Raw genomic sequence first — 11,944 nt, forward strand, 5'->3', positions numbered from 1 at the left:
TAAGTTGAGCACCCAATTGAGTAACGGAGTCCACTTAATGCTTTCCTCCTCTAGTAGCCTTGCGAGGTCTACTATATTGTGAGTTATGGACCGCCATTTCCTCAATCTTGTTCCATGTTTGATTGTCATCAACTTCGGTGAACATTCCGTTGGATCCCATATTGAGAATGTTCCTAGAATCTTCATATAAACCATTCCAAAATTGTTGCACCAAAAACCATTCGCTAAGTCCATGGTGAGGACATGAGCGACAAATACCTTTGAACCGCTCCCAAGCTTCATACAAAGACTCTTCATCCCTTTGCTTAAAACCCGTAATTTGAGCTCTTAGCATGTTAGTCTTTTCCGGTGGGTAGAATTTTTTGTAGAAAGCTAGAGCCAACTTCTTCCAAGAATCTATTCCAAGGGTGACCTTATCAAGGCCCTTCAACCATTGCTTCGCGGTGCCGATTAAAGAGAAAGGAAATAAGACCCATCTAATTTGGTCTTGAGTCACGCCCGTTTGAGAGATAGCATCACAATAATCACAAAAGGTTTCCATATGAGAATGAGGGTCCTCACTAGGCATCCCCCCAAATTGGCTCCTCTCAACTAGTTGGATGAAGGCGGACTTGGCAATAAAATTTCCGGTAAGATGTTGTGGTGTAGGAGTACCATTTGGTAGATTCTCCTCGGTGGGTATGGAGTGTGACGAGAATTTTGGCATTGTAGGTGGATTTTGTGGGGTATTGTGTAATGGGTTTTCTTCTCCTTCTATTGCGAAAGGATTGACAAACTCACTAGTGGGTTGAACAACTTCACCAACACCTCTCAAATTCCTCCTAACAAGTCTCCTATTGTTCGTCAAGGTTCTTTCGATTTCACGGTCAAAAGGTAACAATTCACTTTGTAACCTTCTAGACATGCAAAATATCAAACAACTCAAAAACAATTAGAACAAACCTTGAGGAGTTTTACTTCCTCAAGGTGAAGAAAGACACAACTAATAACAATAAAAAGAAATCTAAATCAAACAAACACCGTCCCCGGCAACGGCGCAATTTTTGATCGGTCCGTTTTGTATTCACAAATCAATAGATGTGGTCGTTGGTCACGGTCGAATCAAAACACAATTTATAGCTAAACAAGCAACTCTACAATTAGTAAAGAGACAAGTAAAGGTCGGATCCCAAGGGACGGGAGTTGAAATGAGATTTCTATTGTAACTAGTGGTGTCTAAGGGGTGTCACAAATTGGGTTGATGTAGAAGGTTACTAAACTAGAATAACAATGAAAATAAACAAGCAAGATAAATTAAAGGGGTGTAAACAATTGATTAAAGGCACTAGGGTGTCATGGGATCATAGGGGAATAATGGGATATGATCATACAAACATGTTCTCAAATTATAAGCAAGCAATTATTGTTGTGATGGATTGAGTTGGGTTATATCTTACAATCCTAGCAAAGTTTGGGTCCCGGAGCCGAATCGATTAGATTGTACAACACCTACAAGTCGACTTAGTCTTCCCTACTCAACAACATGCATGGTCTAATGAGACTCGAGTTGGGTTATGTCTTACAAGTCTCATTGAAAAGATAGAAGATGATAGTAAATGCAAGGATTCATAGGCTTAGCATTCATCAAACATAACATGTGCATGAGTTGAGATCAAAACAAGCAAGCAAATAAAACATGAAAGCATATTAATTTAAGCATGAATCAATCCCCATGATGGTTTCCCCTAATCACCCATTAACCCTAGCTAAGAGACTACTCACTCATCATCATATTGAACATGCTAGCAAGGTTGTCAATCATACTAACATAGTGAAACATGATGAATAAATAAAAGTAATTAGCAATAATTAAAAAGGGATTAAGAGTTTATACCTACTAATGATTCCAATAACAAAGCAAGAATAATGGAAGTACTTGATGTTTGATTGAGAGGTTGTCAATCTCCCAATAATAACCCAAATAATCTTCAATTACCCAAAATAAAGGATGAACAAGAGAGAGATTAAAGAACTAAAACTTGGATTAAAACTTGATTAATACTTGATTACAATATTAAAGAGAGATTTGATTGATATTAACTACACTAATTATTGATAAGAAGAACATGCTCCTCTAATTAGCCTAATGGGGTATTTATAGTGAAAATTAGGGAGGATGCATTAGGGTTAAGTAAGGGCTAAACTAGTAATTACACTTTTTAAGTTGAGCAAGGAGGACCCGGTATTTTCTGAGAGAAGGGCTTCTCTTTTCGTAGCTTGAAGAAGGCAAACCGTCTTTGTGAAGGAATCCGGGCGGATTAAGGTCGGGACGGCCGGATTTGGGCGATGGAATCCGAGCGGATTCTCGCGAATCCGGCGGATTGCGAGTGAATCCGAGCGGATTCTCGTAAGGGACGCCGGATTGTGCGGGCAGGGGGCCGGACGGGCGGATTGTTGACAATCCGCTCGGATTGTCAGTCAGCGTGGTAACTTCTTCTTTTCTTCCCTTTTCTTCATAAATTCCTTGGGGATTTCCTTGGGGACTCAAGGATCTTTCCTCAACATTGCTCTTCTACTATGATATGTACAAAGGCCTTCTAATCTTGTCTCCCCTTGATGCTTGGTCATTGAATTCGATCAATTTAGTCTTGTTTTGCCATGAAAATGCAAGATTCTTACTCCTTTCCTACCAAGGGATCAAAATCTCAAAGAATATGCAAAACAAAGAACTAAATATAAGAAATGACCCAAATAAGTACTAAAAAGCATGGAAACAAGGCTAATTCGGGGGCTAAATATGCGCCAATTATGGTCACATCAATTGCGTTGGGATTGCATAAGGTTGTTACCATGTTTTCTAGTTCCCAAACTTGCCTATCTACACTCCTTGCCCATGTGATGAAGTCGGAAATGGTAGGGGAGATAGTAGAGTAGAGCCCTTCATTCTCGATTGCATGAATTTCATTTTCGATGGGAGAAATGAGGTGCGAGCAATCTAAGGTAGATTCATCACTTGTGATCACTAGAACTCCAAGAGGATTCTGAGTGTTATTGGGCTTACCTCCCGGTGGTATTGGGAGTCGACCATCTTCAATCATGTCTTGAAGCACGTTTTTCAACTTGTAGCATTTTCCTGTGTCGTGCCCCTTGCCCCTATGGTATTCACAGTATGAGTTCTCGTCCCAAAAGTTGGACTTCCTTTCGGGTTCGGGAGTAGGTCCAATGGGTTGGAGTTTACCTTGCTTCATTAACCTTTTTAGAGCGTTGGAGTAAGTGTCCCCAAGGTTTGTGAATTTCCTTGGTGGGGTAGTTTTCTTGGATGGCTCGAGAAGGTTAACTTCATCGGTCTTACTAGTAGAGCCGTATGAACGACTTGTGGACCCTTGATATCCTCTACCTACTGTTTTGGACAAGAGTCCTTTACGGATGTCATCTTCAACCCTTGTCCCTAGTACGGTCAAGTCTTTGAAAGTCTTGATGTTTTGGTATCTCAAATGATTGGCATAGATGGGCTTGAGATTATCCACAAACTTTTCCACAAGAGTAGCCTCGTCCGGGCGTTCTACTAGTTGAGTGCTAGTCTTCCTCCACCTACTTAGGAAGTCGGTGAATCCTTCTTTGTCATTTTGGGTAAGAACCTCTAGAGTACGCATGTTGACTTGGATCTCGGCATTATCCGCATATTGCTTGGAGAACTCGATTGCGGCATCTTCCCAAGAAGCGACCTTCTTGTGATCTAAAGAGTAGAACCATTGCCTTGGGATGGTATAAAGAGATGAAGGAAAGATCCTTAAGAACATCTCGGGTTTGATGCCTTTGATAGACATGTAATCCTTGAAGGCACGAATGTGGTTCAAAGGGTTCTCGTGTCCTTTGAACTTAGGGATATCCGTCATACTAAAGTTAGTTGGCAATTTGGAATTGACGGCCTCATACTTGCGATTGTTCTCCCTATAAATGTCATCACCCTTAAGGTACATCAATCGCTCCTCTAGGTATTGGAGCCTTTTCTCAGCTACAGTCATCCCCATGAGAGGATTTTCTTCCTTGGATTCGTTGTCAGAGTCACGTTGTAATACCCGGTATTTTAATATGATATTATATTAGGCCGAGTTACCAGCTGGGTCGTGTAGTGTATTTGTGACTCGGGTAATTATGTGACTCGGGTTTTAATTAATCTAACTAGGCTAGGCCCGTATCGTCTTAATAGCACCTATCCTATATGTATAACCCATCTAACCAAACCCTAATCTCCCTATCACCATATTCATTTTAACCATGAGAAAAGAGAGAAAAGAGAGAAGAGGGAGCCGTGTGTGAAGGGAGCCGCGTGAGGAATTGCGAGGCGATTTCTCAGCCTATTCTCATCCTATTTCGTAAGTAGACTATTCTATTACCTCTTTATTCAATTATTAGCATAATTATAGTAGTATTGGGATAATTTTCTTAACCCTAGAATTGGTTTGGGGGTTTTTGATTATAAATTGTATGAGATAAATGAATGGAATAGTTACAGCAATTTACAGATTCGTTGGTCTGTGTTATTTGAGTGTTTTACCTGTCTTAAAGCCGTGGGATGTAAAAAGTTAAAGAAGAGACTCATATTTATTCCACGCCTAGTGTATGCCTGTGAAAATTGGTAGCATTTCACCGTGTAGTTTTTCCTGAAGAAATTATTTGTGAACGTCTATCTGAAAAGTCCGCAAATCAGTAGAGGCTGAAAGATTACTTCTAAAAAATAATTTAGATATTGAATTGGTGCTGGGTCTTTTTCATATATTTAATTTAAAGAGTTTAGATGAGTTAGGCGTTGGTTTTACTTAAGAATCATTTGTCAAACTCGTTTTATGAATCAATACTTTTTATGCGACGGTTTCTGTCAGTTTTTGGAAATCAGTCTGAAAACCCTTGATAAGTTTGGAATTGGAGAAAAACACGTTAGATATAAATTGTAGCTAAGACTCATGGGGTTCCAATTCAATTGGCCTTGTATCAATTCGAATTTTCTGGAATTAGTTATTCATTTTATACCGAGTCTGCCATGAGCAGGAAAATCAGGAAAAGTCGTGTTTGTTCTTTAAATTGATATTCCTATTAAGTTATGATGAGTCTAGGTTATGTGCATGATTAATTGACTGAGTAGATGGTAATTATACATAATTATGTTATGTAGGTGATGGATAAGTGAAGGATCATAAGTGATTGCTTGTGTGTGCTTGGATTGCGAAAAGGTAGGGAAATACACTTGACTTATTATCGTTGATGTTGAATTGTGTTGACTTGTTTGTGTTTCGTATGAACAAACTGTGAACGTTGACTTGCTTCGTGGCTGTTGATTTACGTTATGATTCATATCTTTGGAAGGTGATTGACTGAATTGATCGTATTGAGTATGTTATCACAACATTTGGTAACCGGCATGATTTTATGATTGATCAGTTCAAAGATATATATATTGTGTTGCATTTTCTTTTGAGCATTCATATGCATTGGAGATGGAGGATGTTGTGGTGATGTGGTGTGGTGAAGATGATGTTGTGATAAGGCCCAGGCGGGTTCTCAGGACTTGCCCTGGTGTCCTCAACAAGCGAGTCGGCGATCGGCTACGGTCGATATATAGTCTACCGGGATCGGTATGGTGGGTGTTCCGGTTATGAGATATGAGTTGAGATGGAGATGGAGGTGACGGAGGAGCATGCATATCATATTTTGTTGTTTCATTGTATTCCCTACTCAACCTCGTGGTTGACCCCGTGTATTCGTGAACACCGTGACGATCCAAATATTGGGAGCGAGGCTTGACAGTTTATGAGATAGGTGAGAGCTTGATGGGCGTGAGACACTGGATCAGAAGACTTAGTAGCTAGATCATCATTTAGAAGACTTTCACTTTCATTTATGTTAGTTCCTTATAATTTGATGTAAAAGAGGTTTTGTAATAATTAAGTTAAACAAATTATATATTTTGCCTTGGAGTTTAATTTGTTATTCACTACCTCGGGAAACCGAGATGGTAACAGTCCGGTTTATTAGGGAATGTCTTGCTAAAGGCTCCTTCATAAATCGGGGTGTTACAAAGTGGTATCAGAGCGAACGATCCTCAGGCCTAAACCAATGAACCCAATGAACGTCGGATGTGTCTAAATAAAATGAACCCCTGGGAATAAACTGTTAGGAGCTCACAGTGCGGTTAAGAAGGCGCTCTTTTGCCCTCTCAGTTTTGAACTAGGTAACCCGAGAGAAAATTGAGTGAATGGGGTAGTTAGAAGGAAAACCTTGGATATAATCGAGTTGATGTATACCTTGAGACCCATATTTTCTAACCATTCTGCAGGACAACGTCACGGTAAATATTTTGTATGAATGATGACGTGATCATATGATGTTGTGGAGATGAGAAATAAATTTTCGTGTTCAGATTGATAATCAATGAAGTGTTGGATTGTGGTAATCGTGAGCGTGAAAATAATTGCGAATTGATGATATTTATCTGGATGGATGTGAATGACGTATTGATAGTGCTATTATGTCTAGTGATATGCGGTTATGTGATCCCGAAGGCATGCTAGTATAGTATTGTGATAGTAATCAGAAACACTATTGAATTGCTTGTTCTAGTCATAGCAATCGTGATTTAGATGTAAGGAGTAGATCGAGATGCGAAGGGATTCTATGGGATAGATGTTTACGTAAGTACAAAGTGTGAGATTTAAGTTGGGATGGGTTAGTATACATAGTATGTTCATAAGAGCTTGTAACATAGTAAAGAATGACATAGTGCTGAAACTCGTTTTGTTTGATTTTACTCTTTAATTGACCTTACTGCCATTTCTTTTCTGTTTATTTCCTATGGATGAAAATTTTATGAGAGATAGCCTCGTGAGTTAGTGTTCATTTGGCGCTGGTTTCATGCTTATAGGATATATGGATTAGGAGTAATAAATATTTTAGTGGGCTGTGGTTAGGAAGTTCCTGTGCAGTGAGGTTTCGACCAACGATTTTGTAAAAATCCTCATTTAAATTGTATTAATAATTTTTGCATAATTCTAACTCCATCGTTCAGAAGATTCGCATATGTTTTCAAATTGATAAGCCACGAAAATTCTTGATGTTTCTATATTAAATGGTAAGTTTTGCAAACTGACCCAAGTTTCGGACCAATTGCTGTCACATACTTGTTTGGACCAACTGAGTTGTAAAATCCTTTAAAAATTGAATTCTTGAGCTTTGGACCTCATTCTTTTTCTCACGAATTATTAACTCTCTGTATGTTATAAAAAATAATATAACTCAAGTTTTCGTTGAACGGTTATTTATTCGTGATTTTTTTTGGAAGTTACAACGTGAATCATAACTTTTAAAATGTGAATGCTATGTTGAGTTTTCATGCAGTTGTTCGATTATTTCATGAGCCTTATTAATGTGAAATTATAGTGTCCTTATATGATGATAGTAGCACATATATTCATTGGTTATGTATCTTAACTAGTGATAAAAAAAATTAAAGTTTAGTTTATAACATTGTTGGCATGATAGTATGAGTGAAATTGAATAGCTTAATTTGATTCTTAATCGAGGGTGAAATATTTTATACGAGTCCAGTTGTTTGCATATTTTATGCTTGGCATGTTATAATATCTCTGGTGTGTTCATCATATTTGTATAGTGGTCGGATATATATAAATATAAAACTATATTGTCATATCTTGGTAAAGTTGGTGGCGTTAAATGTTAACTTGATTGTTCTAATATACTCGCATGAATATTTATAATAATTATGTTCAAATGTTTACACATGGATGGTAGTAATGAGTATGTCTAAATGTTCACACATGTAGGATGTCATCTGAGTTCTAATGTCTTTTATGTGAGTCTGTGTGCCTATAGTTATACTTATTACTTTCATTGCATTAATTTATTTCAGTTGAACCTAAACTTATGATATGATAATAAAATAGTGTTGTTGCTCCTTATTGGATATGTTCATAGTTGTATTGTCATGAAATGCTAAGGTGATTGTTGCAATTGTCACGATATTTGAAATATAGTTTGATATAGTTACGATATAGTTACGATATTTGAAATATATTATCGAACCGTCACTATGAATTATAATGAGATAACCCTTTGATGATTTACATGTTATGCGTATGTTTAAATGATAGTCGTTATAGTTACGTTTAATTGAGCCGCGAGTTGCCTATTTGTTCAAACCGTGCAAACCAGAGAACTTGTTCACCTTGCTAATCTTTTGTCATAGATAATGTTTTACAAGTTATATGATGGTATATGTACATGTTTAAGTTGTTTATGCGATATCTTTTATTTTGTTTGAAAATGAATTATACTGAGTTGATGGATACAATTGAATGGTATGGTTGCTAAAATGTTAAACATATGTGTGATATGGAAGTAATTTTGTTGTTATTGTGAATCATATAACCATTAATACTCAATTGTAATTTCAGTTGTTTGACTTCTACATTATTAAGTTAATTACTCATGACGCCTTACAACGATGGTTCCGTAAGGAGTTTAACAGGGAATTTTATAATGTGCCTCCGACCTAAACTAATAATCTTCTTATATTGACTATATGGTTAGACTCTTGTCTAGTTCTTATGACGTGATAAATCGTTTTAAAATTTAACATGTGATTGAGTTGGTGCTTATACTTTTGTGTGACCATGCAACCCGTGATAAATAGATCTGTAATAAAGAGGTAAAATTTTGATTGAACACAGTTAATTTGTAGTTACTTGCTTTACATCATGGTACGAATCGTATGCTTTGCTGAGACGTCACCAGGGAATGTGTACTATCTAAAAGGTCTCCGATTAAATGATGTAGTCGTGTTAGCCGTGAATATAACTGAGTAAAGAAGTGCAACTAAAATCCTGATGTTGAGGTAATAGTCGTTCATTAGTAAAGATAGGACTGAAATGAATAAGATGAACTTGTAAATTACGAAATATGAGTCGACATCTAAGCTTGTATTGTTTGAAGGAATTGAGTTAAGTTTATCTGATTTTGAGTCAAATGGATTCTATGGACGGCTCTGTTATAAGATTTATGTTAAGAAAGTTATTCACCGTCCAAAGATGAAAGTAAAAGTTTTGAAAATGAAGTTAAATTTTGTCGTGTAAGTATAAATTCGAATGAGATTTCCAAATGTTGTCCGGTTGTATGGTTTCATGATATTTGCTAGTCTGGGGGAATGAAGCTAGAACGGAGTCACAAATTGTGGGTTAATTTAGTCATGTTGTTCGTTCATGTAGTGAATTAGTGGGTTGTGGTTAGTTACGAATGTCAAAACGGGAAATGTAATGTGGTGATTTAAGTGAGTTGTGTGTTAACATGGTATGTTGATATTAGCATGATATGTAATGAATATTTGTAAAATTGGTGTAGTTAAATACATTTAATCTTTTATGTCATGGTGTTGGGTGCAGTTTAAATATATTTAACACCAAGAATGAAATTTTATGTATGATAGTATTGTATGTTAACTTTCCAATATCGCTGTTTACTCGCTTGACTGACTCGACCAATAAGCTTGTAAAATTTGCCAATCAATGTGCATTCGTCATTCGTCATTCGACCAATATTTCTTGGAAAATATGCTATTTGGCATGAACCATATGTGAGCACCTAAGCATCTTCATCTTTGTAACCTGAGTAGTAATGTATAAATTAGATTGACAAGCAGATCCTGTGAATGTTATTGCATGTATTGATTGATATGAAGAGTGTTTAGATTAATACTGAAATGTCTTAAGTTATTCAACATGGCTTTTTCTCCGATCCGTGGCGATGTGCTGTAGCAGCAGTAACTGTAGCTTCCTTGAGAGAGCTGGTATATTGATTGTCTTTAGTAGGGATTAGTTAACTTGAATGTGAGTTGTGAATCTTTTATCCTCTTTCATTGTTAGCGAGTTTTGAGAACTTTTGTTATAATAATGAAGGTTACGGGGACGTAACCATGTTTAAGGAGGGTAGGATTGTAAAATCTTTATACTTTCATGTGTGATTTCTCAGTTTGGCTATATTGGTTATGCGTTGTGTGGGTTATGTCGGAGTGTTACATGATGTGTTTCTGTTATGGCTAAACTTCGGGGACGAAGTTTATTTTAAGGAGGGTGGAATGTAATACTGCGTTTAATATTCAATTTGGTGGGTGCCTTACATACTTTTGTATATGCGTTTCATAATTCGTTTGCGTTGGTTGGTAGAGAGGGTAAACTTCGGGACGAAGTTTCTTTTAAGGAGGGTAGACTGTAATACCCGGTATTTTAATATGATATTATATTAGGCCGAGTTACCAGCTGGGTCGTGTAGTGTATTTGTGACTCGGGTAATTATGTGACTCGGGTTTTAATTAATCTAACTAGGCTAGGCCCGTATCGTCTTAATAGCACCTATCCTATATGTATAACCCATCTAACTAAACCCTAATCTCCCTATCACCATATTCATTTTAACCATGAGAAAAGAGAGAAAAGAGAGAAGAGGGAGCCGTGTGTGAAGGGAGCCGCGTGAGGAATTGCGAGGCGATTTCTCAGCCTATTCTCATCCTATTTCGTAAGTAGACTATCCTATTACCTCTTTATTCAATTATTAGCATAATTATAGTAGTATTGGGATAATTTTCGTAACCCTAGAATTGGTTTGGGGGTTTTTGATTATAAATTGTATGAGATAAATGAATGGAATAGTTACAGCAATTTACAGATTCGTTGGTCTGTGTTATTTGAGTGTTTTACCTGTCTTAAATCCGTGGGATGCAAAACGTTAAAGAAGAGACTCATATTTATTCCAAGCCTAGTGTATGCCTGTGAAAATTGGTAGCATTTCACCGTGTAGTTTTTCCTGAAGAAATTATTTGTGAACGTCTATCTAAAAAGTCCGCAAATCAGTAGAGGCTGAAAGATTACTTCTAAAAAATAATTTCGATATTGAATTGGTGCTGGGTCTTTTTCATATATTTAATTTAAAGAGTTTAGATGAGTTAGGCGTTTATTTTACTTAAGAATCATTTATCAAACTCGTTTCATGAATCAATACTTTTTATGTGACGGTTTCTGTCAGTTTTTGGAAATCAGTCTGAAAACCCTTGATAAGTTTGGAATTGGAGAAAAATACGTTAGATATAAATTGTAGCTAAGACTCATGGGGTTCCAATTCATTTGGCCTTGCATCAATTCGAATTTTCTGGAATTAGTTATTCATTTTATACCGAGTCTGCCATGAGCAGGAAAATCAGGATAAGTCGTGTTTGTTCTTTAAATTGATATTCCTATTAAGTTATGATGAGTCTAGGTTATGTGCATGGTTAATTGACTGAGTAGATGGTAATTATACATAATTATGTTATGTAAGTGATGGATAAGTGAAGGATCATAAGTGATTGCTTGTGTGTGCTTGGATTGCGAAAAGGTAGGGAAATACACTTGACTTATTATCGTTGATGTTGAATTGTGTTGACTTGTTTGTGTTTCGTATGAACAAACTGTGAACGTTGACTTGCTTCGTGGCTGTTGATTTACGTTATGATTCATATACTGGAAGGTGATTGACTGAATTGATCGTATTGAGTATGTTATCACTGAAGGAAATGTAGATTCATATACATGTTAACATACTCATTTATGTCTAAATAATTTTGTCATAAAATTAAAACGGATTTTATGCATGCAAACAATAATAATATAGAGGAGAAATCATGTCCTTACTTTGATGATTTCGATTTAGAGGGCACAAGAGAGATCACCTTTCTCTCTTGTTCTTGAGCTTATCCTTATGGAAGAACAAAGATCTAAGTATAAGATCTCTCCCCAAGCTTTATACCCAAGGCTCCACTTAATTTTAATTAATATTACAATACTAGTATAATATTAATCAAGGAGAAAATTGAACCAAAAATATTATTTAACCCTTGAATATTTCGGTTTTTATGAGAGAAGAA

General features: G+C 36.6%; 1 non-coding gene across 1 annotated transcript; it reads left to right on the top strand.

Annotated features, from left to right (window-relative positions):
- The first annotated feature begins 227 nt into the window (after window positions 1–227).
- Window positions 228–334, top strand: LOC141602985 (small nucleolar RNA R71). The gene has a single exon (XR_012524886.1). It is a non-coding gene; the product is annotated as a small nucleolar RNA R71 (small nucleolar RNA).
- The last annotated feature ends 11,610 nt before the right edge of the window (window positions 335–11,944 follow it).

Source organism: Silene latifolia, chromosome 9, assembly GCF_048544455.1.
Source record: "Silene latifolia isolate original U9 population chromosome 9, ASM4854445v1, whole genome shotgun sequence".
In the NCBI taxonomy this organism is placed as follows: Eukaryota; Viridiplantae; Streptophyta; class Magnoliopsida; order Caryophyllales; family Caryophyllaceae; genus Silene; species Silene latifolia.